The 22934-nt window shown below is 38.1% G+C and overlaps 1 protein-coding gene and 1 long non-coding RNA gene across 6 annotated transcripts in view; one reads left to right on the top strand and one right to left on the bottom strand.

Annotated features, from left to right (window-relative positions):
• The window catches only part of LOC110200255 (uncharacterized), a 129891-nt gene extending 111629 nt beyond the window's left edge, over nucleotides 1-18262 (top strand). For 4 of the 5 annotated variants that reach the window (XR_002322204.2, XR_002322202.2, XR_013483406.1 and 1 more), the window contains one exon: nucleotides 17614-18262. This is a non-coding gene — a long non-coding RNA (uncharacterized LOC110200255). The remainder of the gene's footprint in view (nucleotides 1-17613) is intronic. The other variant, XR_013483407.1, reaches the window with a different exon arrangement.
• Nucleotides 1-22934, bottom strand: part of FAM124B (family with sequence similarity 124 member B) — a 50633-nt gene that overhangs the window by 26975 nt on the left and 724 nt on the right. The window lies entirely within an intron of this gene.

Here is a 22934-nt window from a genome sequence, read left to right as displayed (position 1 = left end):
TAAATGAAACTTGAATTTTTTGGAGTTGTCATCAGAGATAGGCATATTATCTGGAGCCATGGAGACTTTTTTCCATGCAAAATTCCCTGGTATTTAAGAATAAGGGTGGACCAAGCCCATGATCTTGATACTAATGGTATATTTCCATAGTGAACTCAAGGTTTGTTTTAAAAAAAATACTACCATGACCTAGCAAACCAAATTAGCATCCCTTCTTCTCAGTCTACCAATTCTATTGCTGGTACTCACCCTGTCTTTCTGATGACCTTTTCAGGTTTATCCTAACAAAGCTACTTTAAGAGAATCCTAGTGCCACCCATGAGAATCACAGCACCAACAGGTTTAACATTTTACAGATCTGCTTTTGAAAGTAATTGTTCCATTTGCCTAGTAATTAGTTAAGAACCCAGCCACTCCTTCAAAGGAAAGCATGACACATAGAGGCCTTGATTTATATCTCTGCTGGCAACATGAGCTCCAGAACAACAGGAAATACAGTACTGCAGGAATTCGATGCTTCTGGACGAGCCGCTTTCAAGACAGGCATATTTATGCCAAGTTTTGTTGCTGGGTGGTAACTGGAGCTCCCCAACTAGAGTCACTGTGGAGGGTCTCAAAAGTTCAGCTTAGAAACTTTCAAGCTGCATAGAGCTCTGGGTTTCCTTCATCTTATAGGAATGATGGTATTTAAAAAAAAATAACAAAAAATCTCCAGAATACATTGCCACTTGCTGTTGACTGATCCACAATCCAGTCCCTGTGGTAATTTCCTTGTAGATGCCTTTTCTCTGTCAATCTTATTTTGAAACTTAATACTTAAGCTCAGATAGAAGAGCCAAAAATGCTCATTGAGTAATAATTAATATCATAAAGGAGCAAAATCACTCTTCTCTCAAAATTTTGTCTATTTTAATTACTGTTGTTCTTTGGATTTCAGGTTCAAAAAGAAAATCAATTTGAATGTTAAATATTTTCCTTTTGAAGATTTTTACAAATCTGCTGAACTATCTTGGGATAGGCAAGCCATGAATGAGGTCGTGGAATTTGCAGAGTTCTGAAATATTCTTTTTGGTCTAGACAGATTTGATTTTCTAGGTCTTTTGGCATAGCTTTCTTTAATCCTGTCCCAAATTCTTCAGGCATTATGGGACCGGCTAACATTCAGGTATCTGATTAAAAGCCTGCAACTTTCCACTGAAAAATCTAGAAATTTAAACCAAACCGCATCCTTCATCTTCCTCTCCAATATAAAGTTTAAGAGAATAGATTAAAATAGTAACAACTCTCTTTGCAATGTTGGATAAGATACCTAATATGCTGGAGACTATATATAATATTGATCTTAGTACCCATTCCATGGATACATGTGAGATTACTTCATTTTGGGTTTTTTTTTTTTTGGTACATTGGTAATGAAACCCCCCTTGGAAAAAATCTAAGACAAAACTGCTTCACACCAATTCTAGATCACAGTAAAACTAGAATACACCAAGGATCTAATGCAGCTTTGAAAATACCATTTAGAAAAGATATGAGGTATGAGATCTGTAAAATGTTAAACCTGTTGGTACTGTGATTCTCTGGGTTGGCACTAGGATTCTCTTAAAGTAGCTTTGTTAGGATAAACCTGAAAAGGCCATTAGAAAGACAGGTTGAGTACCAGCAATAGAATTGGTAGACCAAGAAGAAGGGATGCTAATTTGGTTTGCTAGGTTGTGGTGGTATTTTTTTTTTTAAAAACAAACCTTGAGTTCACTATGGAAATATGCCATTAGTATCAAGATCATGGGCTTGGTCTACCCTTGTTCTTAAAGACCAGGGAGTTTTGCATGAAAAAAAGGCTCCATGATTCCAGATAATATGCCTGTCCTTGATACCTTGTCTAATACCATCAATAAGACAGACTACTCCATCCCTCATCCCAGGTAGGTGGTAATCATACTTGAGAACACTGCTCCAATTGCAGATGCCCAGCTTTTTTCTAGGTCTCTCCCCAAATGATACATTTATTTTTATATATCCCAAGCCATTTCTGGGGTCCTTTACTTCAGTCCTCCAAGAATCTGTAAATCCTTCAAAGTTGCCATATTCTCTTTTGATGTAAATCATAACTCCTTTGTCCTAACAAATGTCCTTCAAGAGTGGCTATGGCCACTGTTTTGTGGTAGCAGAGAATCTAGAAACAAAGTGGGTTTCCATTGATTGGAGAAGAGCTGACCAGATTGTGGTACATAAATTAGTGGAATATTAATTCTACCATAAGAAATGACAAGTATGGGGCATTCAGAGAAGCAGGGCCATATTTGTGCAAATTAACATATGGTGAATTGTGCAGAACCAGGAGAATAACACACAGAATAACTATAGTCACGTAAACAAAAAACACTGAAAGGTGGCCAATCTCTGAACACTGGCAATGACAAGTCTTGATCTAGAAGATTAGATGATGAAACCTATTTTTCCTCCTGTCTGTGGAGAGGAGGGAGACTATTGTGGTAGCTAGGGTATTGCATATGTCCACAGATGCAACTGCTGGGTCAACAGGTTTTGCTTAAATTTTTTTCTTTGTTACAAGGAAGAGTTCAATGACAGTGGATGGCATATAAGAAACGACTGTTGTATAAAAACAGAAAGTATCGATAAAGCTTTTTAGAACAAAGTAAAATAAACCTGTACAACAACAACAAATAAAGGTATTGTGGTAAAAAATGTCATCACTCTGTGGCCAGCATGCTGGTAACCCATTCCTGCTGGTCTTCAGATCGTGGCAGAAGTAATCGGGGGAATCCTTGATTATCTTGCTAAGGCACCACCCACAGAGCTGGACATGTGACCTTGGTGCCTTATGGAGGGTCATGCACCATTCTGGGATGCCAGAGTGAGTACCCCTGACCTGTCCCCAGTGACTGGAGCTGGCTGACCCAGGAGAATGGAATCCTAGTAGAGAGGCCGCTTCTTTCTGTAGTATAGAAGAGCTGAGCATAAATCATGCTGTTCTTCTAGTTTGGACCTCTCTCTCTTTACATATTCTTTCTGTTCTTGGGACATTTCCCAAGAGAAAGAAGGGCAATGAGAATTTGTGGTACAAATGTGTGGCAATGGGAGAAATGTTTGTCTAGGGGTGCCTGAGTTTCTGCCTTTTCTTGCCTAGACCTTATGAATTGTTAAGGTAAGTCAGTTCTGAGAAGAATGAGAATGATCTCTTCAGTCGTTCCACAAAATTGTTTTTACCTTCTGAGAGGAGTATAGTGAGTGTAATGCACCACTTGAGAGGTTTATTTTCTGTATTTGCTCATGCACTTGCATCTTATGGAGTTTCTATGATAAAGGAAATAAACTGCTCTCTTTTACCTGCTGTCCATAGACAGGACCGTGTTATCTCCATATAGGAAATACCTAAACATGAATCATACATAAGTTTTCCTTTATATACTTCCCTGGAGTTACTTTGGGTGGTAGAGTCAGAACCAGAGAGTGAAAAGTCTGACCTGCTCCATTGGGGTCCAACCCCTCAAAAGATTAAGGATAGAATCCCTTGAGCCAAAAGTGATACAGTTAGTCACCAAACCTATGCTGAAAGCCTTTCTATTTTGGTAGGACTCCCTAGACCTTACATTCTGGCTTTGACTCTCAAGGGTCACTCCACATCATGGCAATGCCTAGGAGTGGGACTTAGGGCCTTTTAATACAAAATTCCTGTATGCAGTGCTGAATCATGTGGGAAAAAAAGAATCACAGAGACCACTTCATAAATATAGTGAGCATTTAATTAGCACATTTTTCTCTTATAGTTAATAGCATTCCCTGGGGGCCACTCAGACTGTACTAGACAACCAAATAACACAAACAACCAATAGCACAAATGGCAATTATACACATATGAGACACCCCCACACAGGCAGTTCTGGTATAACACTTGTTTTGTAAATGTGAATTTGTTCCAGTGAGATTGATATATTAGGGAACAATTTGAGTCTAATGCAAATTTTGCATTGGCTTATGTGGTTCCATCCAAGAGAAACACTAAATGAATGTAGAAAATTATACCAACTGAACTGAGCCGCGTAGGAATACACAAAATGTACACACACACCCCTTCAACATCTACCAACTGCCTGAGTTAACTGCATGTATTATCTGCAAGGCTGTTTTTACTAAGGTTTTTTTTTTTTGCATTTGTGAACTTTTCTTGTCCACAACAACCCACTCATTCACTATCCCAAACATATCTAAGCATCCTGCTTCAAAAATGTCAAGCAGCGCAGGCCAAAGGAAAGCTTACAGTCTTGAGGAGAAGCTTGAAATGATAAAGTTTTGAAAGAAAGAATGAACATGTGATGTCTCCCAAGCAACTGGTATAAAGGAATCCACATCAGAGACAATGTTGTAGAAATAAAAGAAATGTCGATGGTGAGAATTGTGCCCTGACCCCATTGTCTCCCTAATCCCTGTGGTTTTTGTATGACTTTGCACAGTGTGGTAATTTTTAGGAATGCATGTGTTAGGTTATAGCAGCACTGGGATTTCAAAAATTGAACATGTCAATCACTCAACACGCTTTTATTAAGGAAGGACTGACTTTACTATATGCCAAGCACCCAGGATACAAAGAAAGGCAAAAATCCTTTCCCTGAACTCCAGGAGTTCACGTTCTAATTAGGGGAGATGATGTACAAACAACTATGTATTTAGGATACACACACACACACATCTACATGCACACACATATATGTATGTATTTATGTATACATATAAATGTATGTGTGTACACACATGTTCATATATAATACATATGTGTATATTTACATATACGTGCATACACATGGTCTCTAAAAATATAGATAACATGTATATATGGGTGGGGGAGAGAGAGATGGAAGGTAAAAACTGGTTGTAGGAACAGGGGAGGGAAACACACATCCTAAAGAAAGTTGGAATTTGAGCTGAGTCATAAAGGAAGCCAGAGAAGGCAAGAAGCAGAGAGCTGATGGAGTAGGGCATTACATTCATTTGGGATTGTCTATGCAAACAAAGTGCATCAGAAGTTGGAGTGTTACATGTGATATGTAGACCAGTACAGCTGCATTGTAGAATGTATGGAAGGGAGTAATGTAAGAACACTGCCAAGATAGCAAGGGACTAGGTTGTAAAGGGCTCTAAATGCCAAGAAGAAGAGTTTATGTTGGATCCTTGAAGAAATCAGGAACTACTGAAGTTAAAAGATTGGAATTGGGGTGGAGGAGAAGTAACTCATACCTGCGCTTTGGGAAAATCACTGTGGCAGATGAGTGGAGAAGGGATTGGGGTAAATAATTACAATTGTCTTTGCCAGCCAAGAGACCAAGAAGTCTAATGAGGTAACAACCTCATCTCTAATCCCTAACAGGCTCACTCAGCAGCTCCTCCCTCACCTGCCCCCCAAGCTCTGGCAGGGTAATACAATAGGACCCACAAGCTTGAGCTCTGAGATCAATTTTCTGGCTACTGCTGTAGTTTCTGACAGCAAATGATTGTTTTGGGGCATTCTCTGCCCCTGCCTTCATGCCACCAATCTGTGACAACAAAGACCAGAACTCAATTCTGCCTACACCCAACCCTACTCTGGCTAAGGAGTAGTGAAGTGGAAGTGCAGCTCTACTACAGCACTGATTGACCAGAGAATTAAAGAATAAAGGGAACTGGGGCTAAACATCAGAGTTTTGGGAGAGAACTACAGTACAAAGCCTGAAGGAAAGGGAGGGGGCTGAGAAAGCTTTGAGGACCAACTCTGGAGATTCACCATCAAAGGGGAAAGAGTTAGAATGTGAGCAAAAAAAGGACAATTTACCAAATATCTCAGAAGGAAGAAAACTCAGTTAAAAACCTTGACCACAAGTAGGTAATCAACATTGAAGATACTAGTTACAGAAAGAAGGATGGCCTACAAAACATCTAAAAGAATCCAGACTTCTCTGAAAAAAAAATTTTGTAAGACAAAGGAAAATGAATCAACACTAGATGAGGTACAGGAGTCTACGGATCCTCAGGAGACCATGGAACCATAGCAAAATGGTCCCAAATGGTTCAAGAGAGAAATAAAAATCATGAAAACAAAATTTATGGGTCGCACAGTGTAAATATGTTGCAGAATAGAAAAACTTGAATCCATGATGGTGAGTGTCTCTAGAGAAATAAGAGATTTAACAACTAATTGGGAATATGAATACACAGAAGTAAAGGACAATCTGGAAGAAGAGAAGCAAAAAGAAATTATATTAAAACAACTCATGATCTGTACAAGCAAAACATGTTGACATTGAAGAAAGGACGTATAGAGACAACTGAGGGATCATAGATTATCCAGAGGAAGATGACAAATAAAAAAACTTGAACACTATAATGCAGGAAATAATACAAGAAAGCTACCCAGAATATCTGAACACGGAAGACAAAGTGTCAGTTGAAAGAAGCCACATATCATCTCTGGCAGGCTGTCACAACAGTCTGGGCAAGGGGTGACCAGGACTTATTGTAGGGTAGGGGTTGTATGAGTGAAGAGAAGGAGTTATGTATGAGAGGTGTTGTGAAAGTAGAAATGATAGGATCCAACAAGAGATCAGATAAATAGGGTGAATATAAGGGAGGAGTTCAGGAGCATGGGAAAAAATGCAGCATGGCTTTGGTGATATTGCTCCCTGTTGTCTAGAGTGCTTGACATCAGTCTTCCCAGGTACAAAAGCAACTTTCACCTTCTTCAAAAACCCTTCCCCTATTAAGACAGACTTCCCTGATCTTCCCATTACCAAATTCCCAAAGCACTTATACCCTGAACCATATGCTTTGGGCACTTTCATAGGATCATAGAGTTTTAGATTCGGAATTAAAGACTATGAGTTTGAACCCTGTCTCTACCAGTCACCACCATCTGCCTCTTGTTACAATATTGTCCCTCTCACTAATTATTCTATCTCGTTTTATTTCATATCCCCGACTAGATCATGCCCTCCCCAAGAACAAGGATTACACCTTGTTTCTTTTGCATAAGCATGGACATATGGTGGGCACCCAGTAGGATTTTTTTTTTTTAGTGAACAGAGTTTTATGTGAATTTCATACAACTTCAAATGAATAAAGTGGGCTTAAGGGAGATATTTCAGCTTAGTTAATAAATCTTAAAGGCTTTGCTATGGAGAGCAAGAAAAGGAATCCTGGTTGGGAAAAATGTTCAGTCATCTCTTCTCATTTCTGGTACTCTGTGTGTGTGTGTGTGTGTGTGTATTTTTGATAGTTTCTTGCAACTATCAAATGCCCCAAAACAATCATTTTCAAAGTACTTTAAAGAGCTTTGGCTCCTAATATAAACATACATTTCCTGAAGGATAAGCTGAGCTAGGTTTTTAAAATTTATTTTAAGTAAGACTCAAATAGGCATAACAAGAAGTTACAGGATCTGTTTGATTAAACATCACCAGGGTGAAAAGAAAAGCCTAGCATCTCAGAAGCAAGAAAAAATGGCTAACATCTCTTTCCTTCTCTTCTTTTGAAGCATAGATACAGAGTTGGAAGGGATGTTGGAGATTGCTTCATCCAGGCCACCTCTCTCCTCTTGCAGGTGAGAAAGAAGTCAGTCAGTGGTAGAACTGGGATTTGAACACAGATTCTCTGACTCCAGATCCAATTGCTACTGGAGCTGGAAGGAAGCTTAGAAATTACTAAGTCTAATACCCAGTCCTCTCCCTCCACCTCCATGCCACATCATTTTATAGATAAGAACATTCGTCCAGAGAGGTTGAGGTCACAGAGCTAAGAAGGAGCAGAATCAGGATTGGAATCCAGGTTTTCTGACTCCCAGGCTGATGCTCTCTCTGCTGTGCCACCCTCATGTAATGCATTTTGATATTCAGGCCTTTTTGTCTGTGGTTTGTTGGTTTATGTTTGAATATGCATGTATTATTTATTGTTGTTCACTCACTTCATTTATATTTAAGTCTTTGTGACCCCATTTGGGGTTTTCTTGGCAAAGATACTGGAGTGGTTTGCCATTTTCTTCTCCAGATTATTTTACAGATAAGGAAAGTGAGACAGACAGGATTAAGTGATTTGCCCAGGGTCACACACCTAGTAAGTGTCTGAGGCTAGATTTGAACTCAGGAAGATGAGTCTTCTTGACTTTAGGCTTGGCACACCATCCACTGTACCACTTAGCTGCCCTATATGTATGTTATTTAGTTTAAATCTATAAAATTATTTTGTTACAATCACAGAGAAACAATCATTTTAGGGGAAAAAAGTATTTTTGCCAAAATATATGTATATTTTGTGCAAGGATCAACTCACTGATTTAAAGATTTCCAAACATATATACAATGTGCCAGGTAACTCTAATCCTTTTTTTGAGTTATGATCATGATGACCAAATAACTGATTTTCATACTTTTTCTTTACCTAGAAATCTTTAACATTAAATGCAGGCTTTCAAGAATAAACTCCAAATGCAGCAAAGTGACAGATATTTAAGCTCAAGAACAGATTCCTTTTCTGGGGTGGAAAACTAGAATAATAGTAGCTTAATAGGTTAAAATTATTTGATTAATCGGTCTGATAAGGTGGAGAAGATCACTTTCTGGCAATACTAGCCAGGAACTGCTTGTAGACTCAAGGTTTTGTCATTCCACTCTACAGGTAGCAGGAGAATCACATGTAATCTAGATAACCAACATTCCACTACAACATTCCCTCCACCTTGGATTTGGTGTCTTTTTAGAGTATTTTGCCTCTGACGTAGCTTTTAGGACAGGGGCTATGTAGTAGCCAAAGCTCTTTAAAAATAATTTTACAAATTCTCATGTAGAATTTGCTAATCATTGACCATGATTCACAGTTAGCAAAAGATGGACTGGGTGGGAGGGAAGGGGTCTCTCTCTTTCTCTCTCTCTCTCTCTCTCTCTCTCTCTCTCTCTCTCTCACACACACACACACACACACACACACACACACACACACATATATACACATACTCAACTGAGGGAAAATAGCTCCCATATCTATATGACATAGAATTAGAACTGAATGATGTGTGTGTGTGTGTGTGCATATACTTATAAACTGCTTTTAACACGTGTTACAAAACCCATTCCAAAACCCTTTTAAATACTAAGTTCCCCAAGTTCACCTTTGGTCACTTAAACATCCCTACCCCAAGTCGTTAATTGCATTATCCATTTTCAATGTAAATGTTAGTACTACAGTGTAGCCCCACATTATGTTTCCATATCCTTCTCCACAATAAGCCATCCATGCCACATTATTCACTAAATATGGTGGCACAGTCCAGTAATTTCTGATTTGAGGAGGCTGATGTTGGTGGATTATGTGACTCTGGGAGCTGTGAATAGCAGTGGGCTAAAGCCATCTGGGTAACTACACCAAGCTTCGCCCCCAGAAACAGGGGACAACCAGGCTGCTTAAGGAGAGGTGAATCAGCCCAGGGTAGAAACAGAGCAGGTCAAAGCTTCTCTGTCAATCACTGGTGAGGCCTGGTTCATAAATGGCTATTGAACTTTCAGCCTGGGCAAGATAAGGAGGCCAAATCTCAGAACGAAACAAAAATAAAAAACAAATCACAATGTTCTCAGCAGGCCATTTCAACCACACAATCTACTTTGCTACAGTGTAAGGAATTTTGGTGTGCAGACTACATGATGGCATGCAATGTGCAGGTATGCAGTTTGGGCTCAGAATTCACCCTTCTCTGGCTTAGCATATGTGCCTAATTTTTCTCCTTAGTTCCACACAATAGTTCACCCCTCAGGTCAGTTACTGCGTTCCCTCGAGCTGTGGTCCTTTATGCATGGTTTCTGGGTAATCCCTTTCCTTCTGATTAGCACCTGACAATCTTGGCTGGTCATTCCCACTCCTGAAATCCTCATCTAGAGAACTATCCACAGATGCCACTGCCATTCATCCATATTGACTTGAAGAGCCGTAACAACATGAACAGCCAGTTTCCAGAGTTTATCAGGTGTAGCAAGTTACTGCCCTGAAGGTTACTGGGACTGGTTCCTGGACTTAGATGAAAAGCTTTCTGGATGGACTCTAAAGTGATCTCGGCAACCGAGTCTTGTTGCCAGCTGGAGTTTGTCCTCCTACCCCCTCCGCCTTGATTGATTCAGCTCCAGAAGTCTGGTCTGTCTTCCTAATCACTGTTAGCCCTTCCCCCAAGTCCTGGCCCCAGTCCCCAGGGTGCTCTTTCCTTAAGCCTTCCTGGGACACAGCAATATCCATGAGTGGCTTTTCTTCCACCTTCCTTTGATGAACTTTTGGCCTTACAAATACTTTCCTCTTTTTAAATGAAGGTTTTTATTGCCTTATCCATGGGACTTCACTAGTCACATTATAGATTCTTAACAATGAAAGAGACCTTGGACATTATCTAGACCATCCATTTAATTTATAGATGATACCAATGAGACCGGGAGTGCTTGACTTGTCCACCATCATATGGCTAGTTCTCTCTCTCGAGCCTAAATTTGAACTCGTCTTCTGATTCATAGTTCAGAGCTCTTTTCACTATAAAATATGTGTGTGTGTGCATGTGTTCCTTCCTCACTCTATATTTCTATATTATTTCCCTTAACTGGGTTGGTGGAAGAGTGATAAGCATAGATGCCTTTCAAGCTGTTGGCCCAGGTTTGATCCCTGCCCAACACAACCGATTTTTGATGGGCAGCATAGCATGGTGGATAGGATTCTAGACTTGACTTGGAAGACTTGAGTTCAAAACCTGCTTCAGAAACTTACTAGCTTTGTGACCCTGGGTAAGTCAGTTGAACTTTTAGTGCCTCAGTTTTCTCAACTGTAAAACAAGGGTCTTCTAAGGTCCCTTCCAGCTATAAACCTATGAACTTATCATCCTTTTCTCTTCATTCTCTCCAATTTCCCTTTCTCTTTCTCTTTTCCAATTTAACTGTAGATACAAACATAAAAACAAAATTGTATTGGCCCTCAAGAAGATTCCATTACTTGGGACAGAATACAGGATGGAAAGGGTTAAAGGCAGTCACGAACATTAAGTTTTTGTGAACATTTTCTTAAGTGATGAATATTGAACCTGGGTCATCTTATCACTCCCACTAACAAAAGTACAGATGAAAATTTGGAAATATACCCAAAGAGCTATAGAACTGTGCATACCTTGGACCCAGTAATACGACTACTAGGTTTATACTCCAAAGAGATGAAAAGAAAAAGGACCTACATGTACAAAAAAATTATACCAGCCCTTTTTGTGGCGGCAAAGAATTGGAAATCCAGGGGATGCTCATCAATTGGGGAGTGGTTGAACAAGTTGCAGCATGATTATGATGGAGTATTATTGTGCTATAAGAAATGATGAAGGAGAGTGGTTTCAGAAAAAAAAGACAAGACCTATGTGAACTGATGCAAAATGAAGTGAGAAAAACTAGGAGATTATTGTGCACAGTAAGATAATGATGATCAACCATGAATGATCTGACTACTCTAATCAATACAATGATCCAAGACAATTCCAAAGGACTCGATGAAAAAATGCTCTCCATCTCCAGAGAGAGAACTGGTGAACTCAGTGCAAATTGAAGTATAATTTTCCCAATTTCTTTTTTTTTGCCTTTTTTTTTTTTGGTGGGGGATAATGGCTAATATGGAAATGTTTTGCATGATTTCACATGTATAATTGATATCATTTTGTTTGCCTTCTCAGTGAGTGGGGAAAGGTAGGAGGGACTGAGAGAATTTAGAACTCAATTAAAAAAGAAAAGAACGTTAAATAAATAATGATTTTTTTTAAAAAGTCAAGTAGTGAGCAGGGGGGAAAAAAGAACAGATGACATCCATAAGATAACTTTTGTCTTAAGCAGAAAGAGCTCCAATTATAACATGTGTTGTGTAGGCATAGTTGTGTCAGTGAGTGTATGTGTGTTTAGGGATGTGTTATTCACCATACGATGAGATTTATAAACTTGAATTAAAAAGTATATGTTACTTACAAAAACTAGGAAAAAACAACAAGAGCTCTTCTATTCAAAAACTGCCAAATAAATAAGTTAACCTCCCAAGATGTACATGAGGTTTATATAAATACAGAATCAATAAACATATTTTAAGCAGCTACTGTATACCAGGCACTGTGCTAAGCATTTTGGATACAAAAAGAATCAAAAGACCATCTGTCCCTGCCCTCAAGGAGCTCACAATCTAATAATCAGTCAGAGTATACAAACAAACAAACAAAAAATGTACAAACAAGTTACATACAGGATAAATAGGAAATAATTAATGGGGAAGTCACCAGAATTAAGAGGAGTTGGGAGAGCCTTCCTGTAAAAGATGTGATTTTAGTTGGGATTTAAAAGAAGCCAGAGAAGCTAGGAGGCAGAGATGAGGAGGAAGAACTTTCCAAGCATGGGGGACAGTCAGGAAAAAACCTGAAGCTGAGAGATGAAGTGTCTTGTTCTTGGCTCATCAAGGAGACCTGTTTCCCTGGATCAAAGAGTATGTAGTGGGAAGTAAGGGTTAAGAACACTGGAAAGGTAGTAGGGGTCTCAAATAGAATCCCACCTTCTACAGGAAGCCTTTGCCAGCACCTCAATTCTAGTGCCTTCTCTCTGTTATCTCCTGTTTATCCTGCTACCCGGTTATATAGTTTGTTTGTATGTATTTATTTGCACGTTCTCTCCCCTATTAGATACTAAGCTCCTTGAGGGCAGAGGCTGTCTTTTGCCTCTTTGTATCCACAGTAGTTAGTACAGTGCCTGGCACATAGTAGTCACCTAATAAATGTTAATTGATTGATTGATTGATTATAGAGGTCTTTGAATGCCAAAATAATCTTTCCTGAAATAAAGGGAGACAAATAATTAGAAAAGTATTCACTGCTTAAGGTCAGTCCATGCCAATATGATAAAAATGATGATACTACTCTTATTGGTGGTAGTTAGGTAGTATGGTGGATAGCATGCTTAATTTAGAGTCAGGAAAACCAGAATTTGAATCTTTCATCAGACACTAGCTGTGAGACTATGGACAACTCACTTAATGTCTTTCAGTCTCAGTTTCCTCATCTGTAAAATGGAGATAATAGTGCCTACCTCACAGGGTTGTTGTGAGGATCAAATGGCATGTATATATGTATATATAGATACATACATATATACACATACACATATATACACACACATATGTAGATGTATCTACATATGAAGTTCTTTGCAAACCTTAAAGTGCTATATAAGTGTGAGCTACTATTAAATTACATGTTTAATGCTAAGCCAATAAGGATGGAGTTAGGGTTAGTTACAGGGGGAAGAACTTTTTTTTTTTTGACAAAAACTGGGATAAAACTGGAAGGGAATTTGGCAGAAATCAAAGTTAGGATAGCCTCTTACACCCCATACCACAGTAAACTCAAAATGGATAATGAGCTGAAGATAAAGAAAGCACAAAAGAAAGCAAACTAGAGGAAAATAAGTACCTTTAAAGACTAAGTTGGGGGAAGAATTTTTAACCAAACAAGGGAGAGATGAAGTAATAAAATAGACAATTTTGATAACACAAAATTTAAAAGCTTTGGGCATATAAAATCAATGAAGACAAAATCAGAAGAGAAATAGTAGTGGAAAATATCAAAGTAGTCAAAGGATATGAAGAATAGTCTTCAAAAAGACTACAAATCCTAAAGGAACACACGACAAATGCTCCAGATCAATAATAGAGAAACGAAAGCTCAAACAACTTTGAAGGTCCACTTTACACCATGCAAAGTAGCAAAGGTGAAAAAAAGATGCAACTAGTCATTGTTGAAGGGATAATTGGGAAACTCTTGGTAGAACTGGGAAGTGGTCTATCACTTCTGGATTTCAATTTGGAATTAAGAAACATAAATTTATTTTACACCCCCTTTGACCCTGTAATCCCACTACTATACTAATATACCCCAAGGAAGTCAAAGGCAGAAAAAACGGGTCTAATATATGCCAAAATATTCACAGCAATACTGCTTGTGGTAGCAAAGAACCCGAAAAAAAGTAGGTGACCATGGATTAATGAATGGTTGAAAATGATGGTATGTAAATGTAATATGATATTATTGTGCCCTAAGAAATGATGAATAAAAGGAATTTAGAGAAATAGGGAAAGATCTGAATGAATTGATACAGAGTAAAATCAGGAGAACTAATAAAACTACACATATCCATATACATGTATGTACATACACACACACACACACCCCACACATATAGTGACCAGAACAGTGTTAATGAACAGATCACTCAAAGTTTAGTAGTTGAACTCTGAATAATGGAAAAAATCCGTGGAAATCTTACAAGACAGATGCTGAATGAAATCTCCTCCTTCACGGAAACAAGTCAGAGACTCCAAGGACAGAATATTGCACATGTTATATGACATTATCTCTTATTTGGATTTTTTGCTTGTTTTCTTTGCCACATGGAAGGGTGCAATCTGGAATGGGTGCAAACAGGAAATGACTGGCTTAAAAACAAAAGACATCAGTAAAGCATATTTTACAAAGTAAAAAGTGGATCATTTTCTTTTTTGGGTCATCTTTTTTAGAATCAAATTTTTCCCACTGAATAAAGTTATCCTAGTGAACCTACTTCTGCAGCTAACACACCCAATTCCTCATTCGTACGAGAGTAAAAAAATTAATGGGAAACTCTGTGAACAAAAAATTCATTGCAAATGAGTGGTTCACAAAAGCATGTTGATTGTCAAACATTTCCATTTACTAAAAAAACAATCACACCAAAGTTCACATCCTCTCTTGTCCAGTGCTTTCCTGTACGGAAGAGTTGTGTTTCACAGCTGATGAGGATCATTTCTACGGTAATGACTTGTTTCCTCTTGCACAGTCAGATGAAATGGTAATAAAGTTCTCCATGATTACTGCAGAGCTTTTATGCTATTGTTAGAAAACATTTTTGCAAGACTTAGACTGTGTGCAGTCCATATTTATTTATATTTAATTTTTTCTCAATTACATGTAAACAAAAAATTTTAATGTTTTTAAAATTTTTTAATTCCAAATTCTCTGCCTTTTCCACCTCCCCCTCCTTGAGAAGGCAAGCAATTTAATATAGATTATACATGCATTGTCATGCAAAACACATATCCATATTAGCCATGTTGCAAAAGAAAACACAGACCAAAAAAAACCCAACAACCCAAGAATAAAGAAAGTTTAAAAAAAAACTGGTTCAATCATGCAGCCCATTTTTAACAGAAACATGCCAATGACAACAAAAGAAACATGTAGCAAAGATTTTGTCAGTAAAACAACTACCAGATCATGAATACACTTAGCTCAATCTCCTACATAGACTTTAATAATGGCTGTGGTAGGGAACCACCATAATTGATGTTCAACATGATCACCCTAAGATCCTAACAGATCTCCCCAGATAACCTGATTTAAAGCTAGAAAGGACCTTTGAGATGGTCTAATCAAAGAATATCAGGGTTGGAAGGACTAACAAAGAACATCTCATTCAAACTCTATCTGAACACAAATCCCCCAACAGTGTCTAACAAACGGTCATCCAGTCTTTGCTTAAAGGCCTCCAAAAAGGGGGAATGCACTGCTTCCTGAAGTAGCCCTCTAAGCTTTTAGATAGCTCAATCAGTAAGAAGCTCTTCCTTACATCATGCCTAAATGTGCCTCTTTCCAGCTTTCAACCATCTCCTCCCCCTTGAGCCAAGAATAAAAGTCTACTTCCTCTTCCACATGACAGACCTTCAAATACTCGAAGACAGCTATCATGTCACTGTGGACCCACACCACCCCAAACTCTCCTTCAGCCTTAAACATCCTCAGTTCCTTTGACTCATTCTCACATGGCTTGATATCTAAGCCGTTCTCTATTCTGCTTTCCTCCTCTCAACACTCTCCAGCTCATCAATGCTCTTCTTAAATGTGATTCTCAGGACTGAATACATTACTTAGAGTCTGACCACGGCTGAATAAAATTGGACTTTAACCTCTAAGCTGGTAGTTTATGCCTCTCTTAATGTTGCTTATGATAGTGCTGGCTTTTTTGGCTACTATACCACAGTACTGACTCATACTAAGTTTCAGGCCACTAAAATCCTCAGATTTTTTTCAGACAAACTTCTGTTTAATTATGCTTTACTGCCTGGCATATGTGAAGTTGATTTCTTGAAACCAAATGTAATACTTCATATTTGTCCTCATTCAATTACATTTTGTTAATTTCAGCCCAGTATTCTAGACTGTGGGGATTTTGAGGGATTCTGACTCTGTCATCCAACATGTTAGCTATGGCTCCCGACTTTGTATCACCTGCATATTTAATAATTTGTAATCTATGCCATTATCCATATACCTCACAGCTCCTCATTGGATACAACCCCATTTTTCCCTTTGTGGAGGGTTCCCCTTTGGTTGTATAGCTCTCTGCTAAATTCCAAGAGTTGGTGCCCTTGTAGAGTTCTGAAGCTGTGCTTCTTAATTGAGTCTAATGTGTCTTCAGCTCCCAATGCAGATGCTATGGTCAGCCATTACTAAGTAGGGGACATTGCTAGTGATGTCCAAATATTGGAAAAGACCAAATATTCTGACCTTTTGAAGTTCACCAGTGCCTTCTCTGGTGAGGATGGCTTGGAAAGATTGAGATTTTCCATCTCCTCTCCTCCAGATAATTTCTTCTAAGAAGCTTGGCTAGAGTGGCTCCACCACTAGACTGATCTGCTATTGGAATGCCAGATTCCATATTGGTTTGATGTTTTGTCTAAGCCCCATAGAAAGTGCCTTATTCTATTCACCAGCCACAAGACATTTCCTGTGTGGCATCATCTGCTTTCATTCAATTTGTATCTGGTTTACACCTTTGATGAATTTGACAGATGTTATAGAAATTGTGTATGCATAATTTATACCTTTAAGTGTTTGATGATTCTACCATTCAATCAAAAAGGCATTCTAACCTCAATAAACTAGCAGAGTGAAGGTATGTAGCATTTTCTTAATTACATTAGTTGGGGTGGAAGGGTGTGGAATGCCCCTCTAACATAGGTAAACTAAACCTTGACCAAAAATAGTAAATGTCATTTATTTAGCATGTTTTTGATAGTCATGTTAGATTTTGTGATTAAAACTTAACTGTCTACTTATTCTCCAATTATCTATTCAAGAATACATTCTGGAATGTTGCCTGGAGTCCAAATCAAGCTCTCTGGTGTATAATTTGCAGGCTCCATTCTCAGCTCTTTTTAAAATTGGGACATTTGCTCCTTTCCATCTTCTCCTGTTCTCTGCAATCTTTTAATACACAGCTCTGGTCAAATAACATCTGGAGTTTGGAGTTCTGGGAGCCACATCTTAGGAAGGGAGATCATTGATAAATTGGAGAGAGTCCAGAAGAGGGTAGTAAGTATGGTGAAGGAACTCATGATCACACAGTGTAAGGATCCACTGAAAGAACTCAGGATGTTTAGCTTAATTGGATAGTGAGATGAGCTCCGAATCTGGAAAATCTGTGTTCCAATTCTGCCTCTGATACATATTAGCTGTGTGACTGCAGGCAAATCACTTAATCTCTTCTTTCCTCCCAACAGCTCTCTAAGACCTTAAATTGCAGAAGAGTTGTCAGTCTGACCACCAGTTCTCCTTTCAGCCCAGTACTCACAGCCAGGTCCTGTGAAGAAAGGCCCAGTTATCTCCATCAACTATCAACCAGTTGCCGCCCAGAGGATAGGGAAGCCAGCCTAGTTGAAGCAGCAAGGCCACTGCTTTGACCACCATCTTTCCTCAGACGCCATTGGAGCCCAGGATCCCTAAATCCAAGAGCCTTTGGAATAGCAATGCTTTCTCCTCAGTGTCCATAGCTATCATCCTGGAAAGCAACTCCTATAGAGATGTAGCCTGACAATTGGTCCTGTGGGTGCTACAGCCACATCTATTGAAAACCCCAAAAAGAAAGCTCTTGCTACCAAAGTCCTTGGCATTGTCAAATGGTTCAATATCAGAAACATACTTTTATCAGTGGAAATGGCATTAAGAAGAGACATTACCATCTGTTTTGCTGCAGCATCCTAAGTACCATAGAACTACTCCATTTGCTTCGCAGCTAAAAACCCTCCATGTGTATTCTCTCTCCAATTAGAAAGTGATCGCCTTGAGAGAAAGAACTATCTGACTTTTTTCTTTGTATCCCCAGTGATTAGCACAATTAAATGCTTAATAAATGCTTCATTCATTCATTCATTCATTCATTCATTCATTCATTCATTTGCATTGATAGAGAGAATTTCCTTACTAAGAATTCTCTTACCTGAAGTTGGGACCAAAATAACATGTGGAAGAAGGGTTATGTTTGTTTTATTTGACCCCAAAAGTCAGAAATAGTGGCCAGAGAAGGAAGTTGAAAAAAGGCAAATTGAATCATGATGTAAGGGAGAGCTTCCTAACAATCTGATCCACACAAAAATGCAATGGGTTTCCAGCGCACATTTGGAAGACTGCTCCTAGAAGTCTTCCAACAGAGGCTGGATGATGAGCTGCCATGATCATTTTTGTTCATATATGGTTCATTTTGACCCTGAGGTTCTGTCATTTCATGACCAGAAAGCCCAAGTAAGCAGAACTTGGGGTTCCCTAACCATTCTGGTTAAATAAAGCTTTAATTTGTTTTCTTCACTATAAAGTCTACGTCATGTATACAGGGCATGATCATTCTATGGATATGGTTTTATGAGGAAGGAAGAGTTCACCAACCAAATCAAGGCTAAAAAATAAAATAAAATAAAAAAGGAGAAACACAGGAGATCAGAAGAGAAAACCAGGAGTGTAACATGTGGCTGTATTTTATCAAATATAGGCATACACAAGTAAGCTTTCCAAAGAAAAGTTTTAATTTAAACTTTCAATCTTCTTATCAGGCTTTTTGTTTGGTTGGTTTTTTGCCTTATGCTGAGCAGAATTACCATACCAACTGGAAAATCCCATAAATGAGCCAACATGTCAGTGCTTTGTCAGAGTTTCATTACTATCACAAGCTAATTATTTTTAAAAGCAGAAGGATCATAACTATAGGATTATTGAAATAGGCATAGTTCACATCAACACCATGAAATATGATTTCCTTAAGCCCTTACTTTCAAATTTTTTTTCCCTAGCAACAATGAACAGTATTCCAAAAAGAAAAATGACTAATGAAGCTGGCAGGCATGTCAATTTGTTAGATGACAGAATGGGAATCCAAAAATTTCTTGGATAGGGTAGGTTAGTGAATCAAAACTAGCAGGAAGAAATTTTAGTGGTAAAGGTAAAGTCCTTGCTTAGGTTCAAAAAATGAATGGCAAAAATAGAAGGTGGGGATATTCACTTGGCTTAACAGGAATTCACATGGAAAGTATTTCAATTTTTAGTAGCTTGTCTCAACATGAGACATAGAATGTATATCTATAAATATCTATCTGTCTGTCTGTCTATCTATCTATCTATCTATCTATCTATCTATCTATCTATCTATCTATCAAAACATAGTTGCCAAAACATAAGTAATATCATCTTAGGTATCTTAAATAAAAGTAAAGTGCACAGAGTAAACTGTCCCACTGCACTCTATACTGGACAACTCACATTTGGAATGCTATGCTTGACTCTGGGCCCTCCATTTTAAGAGGAACCTTCACAACTGTAGCCTATCCAGGGAAGGCAAGCAGGCTGGTAATGCATGTGGAAATCATGTCATATATGGAATGTTAAAAGGATCTGGGGATATTCAGCCTGAGAAGAAAAGATTTACAAGGGAATAGAAGCATTTTCAAGTATCTAAAAGGTTGTCAAGTGGGAAAAAAAAGACCAACTTTGTACATTTCCAGAGGGCAGAAGGAAGATCAGGGGAGAAAGGGGAAAAGTTTCAAGGAAGCAGATTTTGGCTCAATTAATGTTGTTGTTTGTAATTTTAAAGGAAAGCCTGCCTTCTGAGGTGGTAAGCTCCTTTTCAATGAAATTGTTTGAACTAAGGTTGACTGGCCACTTACTAGGAATATTTGACAAGTAATTCCTGTATTGGTTGGGAGATTAAACTGGATAGCCTCTAAATTCCCTCTCAATTCTATAGTTCTATGATTTTAAGTTAAAAGAGAAATAATTTTCTTCCTTGTTCTTCATTCCATTAATATATAAGTTTGAAGATATTTATAAATTGGAAAGCAATGTTTTTATTGGAAAATAAGATATCAGTGTGAATTTATTTTCCATTAACCCAATTCTTATTTTCTTTTCTATTTGCCTCTTCAATCCTACTAAAATACTTGACTGTGTTTTTTTTTTACGATTGTCTACCTAACCCCTTAATTCAGCAACTAGCACTAATCATTTTTCAGCACTCTGTCTACTCATGTTCCTACAATATCCAAATGTCTATGTGACCTTAACCTCAGAAGTCACTTAATTTCTCTATGCCTCAACTTCCTTATCTGTAAAAGTGAGGGAGTTGGATTGGATGGCTTCTAAGGTTCCTTGCAGTTCTAAATCTATGATCCTAACTAAGTTCTTCCATCTCTTCATTCTAGAATATTACTCATGCTGTGCACCTCATCTAGAACACTCATTTCCCTTCTCCTTTCCCTTTCCCCCATGTTCAAAACTCAGCTTGAGCTTCTCCTCTTGCTCTAAAATTTTCCAAATATATCTCACTTGGGCTCAGTCATAACAGCACATTCCTTGCTAGCCTTCTTTACTGTTAGGCGCTTCTGTCTATTACCTGAGAATAGTTATAGCTGGTTCAATGCCATGCATGTTTTTATCATTGGAGTTTAAACACTAGAATTCATTATAGCACTATTCATCCAGGAGGACTAGGTAAAAGTCAAGCCAACAGTTTTAGTTACCTACACACTGAAAAGACTCTTTTATAAAGTGGATTCACTTAGGAAGTGATCCCACATTGAAGAAAGACCAGAGTATTGTAGCGACACCTCTTGTATATGTACATATTTAGGTTTATTCCATTTGTCGCTTGAACTGAAAGGTCCTTGAGGACGGCAACTGTGTTTTCCAGTTAATATTGCATTTTCTACTGTGCCTATAGTAATATAAAGTTCTGTAGTCAGTAATAGTTAATAAATGAATAGCAAGGAAAAATCAGAAGCAAATAATGATAAAATGGGTTTGGCAACAAGACATTAGCACATTTAAGTGGAAAGGGTGGTAGTTATCATCATGTGTGGAATCTTAGGTGTTTGATTCGAATCCTAGCTCTGCTCTTTCTGGCTGTGTGACCTCAAGCAAATCACTTCACCATCATAGTCATCAGTTTCCAGATACACAATCCGTGCTGTGGCAGTAATGACATTTGCGTCAAATGAATTTACAAAAGAAAAATCTATGATCATGTGAGGATCTTCCCCAATCTATATTTCCTATGATGTGAATGTTAAAAATCATACACATTTTCATATTTGGCTAGTCTTTCAACTATTTCTCCATTTAGAGTCTTCCAAATTCCTCCATTGGCTCAATAATTGCCAAGATTGTTTCTATATTCCAGGTGTAATCTACAGTTTTCGATGTCTGTCTTTGAGCCTTCACCTTGAAATAGACTAGCTTTCCTTTGTATTTTCTTTAGAATTTGATCATGCTCTGACATTTCCTTGCTACTAAATCCTTTCACTCTGACTCTTTCTTATTAATTAGTGTACAGATTCAGAACATACTTCTTTCCTCCTTCCACATTTTCGTTTCTGCCATGGCTATACTGTAGGGAATTCTTTTTAGAGTATATTTTTCTGGCCACTTCCCACAAAAGTTAATTTCCTGAAGAAACAGTAAATAAATATAACTTTAAAATCATTTCCCATGCATTCTCTTCAATAGGTTAAAATATAACATTTACAGAGCAAGCACCAAAATGTAGCCTTTATTTTTTTTTACACTATTGGGTATTTATTTTAGTTGTTTGTTTTTAGTAAAAATCATTAGCTTCTGAGCACTCTTTACATTTGAGTTTCTTAAAATTTCTTCCCTTATGGTCCAGTCTTGGAACTTGCCAAATGGTTACTCTCCTAACATTCTGGTCTTTTATTTTAATGGTGCTCAGTTACATAAGCTCCCCCTTATAATAAATAAGGGCAATCAAGTAAAACAATCTATACTTTGGCCCTATCTAAACATGTGTGGCTCATTTTGCATCTCCAGTCTATCACCTTTCTGCCAAGGGACAGGAGGCCATTTTTTATCAGTCTTCTCAAGCTCACGAGTTCTGAAGTCTTTAGAAACTGGTTTTATTTCTGTTCATTTTAAAACTGGAAGAAATCAGAACCTATAATTTAATTGAATTTTAATTCTTTTTCTTTTGGGGGAGAGGAAATGATATACCTGGGCTCATAATCAAAGACTGATAGCCAGCACATGAAAGAACAGTGGAAACTTCTCGGAAATTAAGTAGGAAGCAAAAAAATTATCGTTTCAAAAGTTTTTTTTATAAGTGAAAGGACAAATTTCTTAAATACTCAGAGAATGGAGATGAATAAAAAGTAAGGTTGCCAGTTCCCATGGTTACTTTGTGCCATTATTTGAGCTAGTGATACAAATAAGGTTCTGGTCTCTGCCCTTTAGTGACCAGATCAATTCACTATATTGCAGGAGGAAGCTGGGGAAAAGTAAATGTCAAATTACAAAAAGTTTCTCATCAAGATAACAGGGGATGCGTTTAAAGGAATGAAGTCTCTACCGCTTATGCTAATTGATCTTGGTGGTGTGCGCTTGCAGGGTAAGAAAGGAAGAAAACACTGGCACATTTAAAGAGAAAAAGAGTCAGAATAACCAATAGGTACCGTGAGCAGTCGTCTTGCCCGAGACATCACTGACTTTAGAGTCAGAGTCTCTGGGCTGGAATCCCCTGCTCAGCCACCTGAGTAACCTTGGGCAG

This window comes from Phascolarctos cinereus, unplaced genomic scaffold (genome assembly GCF_003287225.1).
Source record: "Phascolarctos cinereus isolate Bilbo 61053 unplaced genomic scaffold, phaCin_HiC Scaffold_7;HRSCAF=346, whole genome shotgun sequence".
NCBI lineage: Eukaryota > Metazoa > Chordata > Mammalia > Diprotodontia > Phascolarctidae > Phascolarctos > Phascolarctos cinereus.
Note: the sequence above shows the minus strand (reverse complement) of the source record. Positions and strands in the feature narration are given on the sequence as shown.